At 51.6% G+C, this 2,026-nt stretch overlaps 1 pseudogene; it reads left to right on the forward strand.

Moving 5' to 3' along the window:
• The first annotated feature begins 1,166 nt into the window (after positions 1-1,166).
• On the forward strand, positions 1,167-1,720 carry LOC120230572 (annotated as a pseudogene).
• The last annotated feature ends 306 nt before the right edge of the window (positions 1,721-2,026 follow it).

Consider the following 2,026-nt stretch of genomic DNA (forward strand, 5'->3'; position numbering starts at 1 on the left):
GGGCAGGTATCACACCACACAGACAACGCTACTCACCACAACTGAGGTCAGTTCTATTTCCAGACTTTGGTGTGCATGAAATATTATAAATCTGGGCACTAGTTTGGGTTTTGGGAACTAAAAAACTATCTGAGAGAAAAGAATCCAGCCAGATATTCTGGGTCCTATTGGACTTAGTATACCACCACATGTGAGGGGGTGGGGTGGTGGTGAACACCATAGTCTTATGCCATGAGCTGGCTTTCAATCTCAGAAACTCACCTTCCTTTCCTGTCAAGTGAAGTAGTTGAAAAAGAACAATTTATTTTTATTTTTATTTTTTTATTTTAGAGAGAGCGAGCAATGAGTAGGGAAGACGAGCAGAGACAGGGGTGGGGGGAGAGAGAGAGAGAGAGACAGAGAAAGACACACAGAGAGACAGAATCTTAAGCAGGCTCTACGTGCAGTCCCAAGCCGAATGCAGGTCTTGATTCCACCATTCTGGGATCATGACCTCAGCCAAAATCAAGAGTCAGATGCTCAACTTACTGAACCACCCCGGCAGCTGTAAAAAAGAACAGTTTTTAGGCACACAACGCTTTATAGAAATAATACTCAGAATCCAGTGTATAAAATAGATACAACGTGATGCTAAAATGGGGGGTTAAAGACCAGCCCCCACATTCCATTATACCTGACAGAAAACAGCAGTCCTTGAAACATATTCATATAGAATCTTTAAAACTCCAGGGTTGGGGCGCCTGGGTGGCTTAGTCGGTTAAGCGTCCGACTTTCGCTTAGGTCATGATCTCGCAGTTCATGGGTTCGGGCCCCGCGTCGGGCTCTGTGCTGACTGTCAGCTCAGAGCCTGGAGCCTGTTTCAGTCTGTGACTCCCTCTCTCTCTGACCTTCCCCTGCTCACGCTGTCTCTCTCTCTCTCCTAGAAATAAATAAAACATAAAAAAAAAAAAAACCCTCCAGGGAACATGATTTTCAAACGCTAGGATTCTGTACCTCTAGATGCTTCCCTGTGATCCTGTTACTCAAGTTTTAATGTCGGCACTTCTTGGTTCCAGGTCTAAAGTAACCACACTCTCCAGGCTGCGCGCAGGGAGCAAGGGAGATGGGCTTTGCGGGCTGCTGGAAGGGGAGTGGGGGGTGGGGGTGGGGCTGGGGCGGCGGTGAGAATGTTGGCGACCAGAGTATTTAGCCTAATTGGCAAGCGAGGTGTTCCCACCTCCGTGTGTGCGCGAGCACCTGGAAGTGTGTGAAGCGTGAATACTGTGCTCTCCCCAGTTACGTCCACCAGCGCCACTAAGCCTTGCCTAACGCAGCCCACGTCGAAATCTCTCTGCCCGCCAGAAGGCCTTGAAACAAAAGGAGGCGGCCCCCTCGAGCATTCTCCGTTGACAAGAATGTTAAATTGTGCCACGTGAATTTCAGCACGAGGTTTGCACGCGAACCGGAGCGCGAGCTTTGTCACGTGAACGGGAGCGCGAGCTCTGCCACGTGAACGGGAGCGCGCAGGCGCGCGAGGCAGCTCTGGGCACCGCCATGTTCTTCGGGGGGGGGGTCCCCCTCCAGTTCTGACCTGGGAGAAGCGCGGTGTGTGTCGCCACTCCTGCACACCTTTTTAGGGCAGTGGGTGGCCAGGCAGACCCAGAGGATGCTCGACATGAACGTCGGCCCGATCCAGGGCTTCTCAGCCAAGTGGGACTACGACAAGAACGACTGGAAGTAAACAGAACTGACCTAAGTTGTGCACAGCGTTGTTTGTGTGGTGTGAGCCTCCCCCTGTTCTGCCACCTCCCTGCAGCTCAGTGTACTCAATGGAAACCGTTATGTCACAGTACGGATGCTACTAAGTGAGCAGTTTACGTGGAAGAAAAAATAAACAGCCAGCATTCACAGCCCTCCTTCTCTGGTCCTGTGCTTGGCCCAGCCTGGACCTGGCCTCTCACCCCTCCATGCACCAAAAGGCCCTCCCTCGCCTTCCCCCCATGCCTTGAAGACCGTTATTATTCCAGTCCCAAAGCTGTGTGCCCGG

The sequence above is a fragment of the Hyaena hyaena genome, unplaced genomic scaffold, assembly GCF_003009895.1.
Source record: "Hyaena hyaena isolate Hyena2069 unplaced genomic scaffold, ASM300989v1 scaffold_44, whole genome shotgun sequence".
Classification (NCBI taxonomy): Eukaryota; Metazoa; Chordata; class Mammalia; order Carnivora; family Hyaenidae; genus Hyaena; species Hyaena hyaena.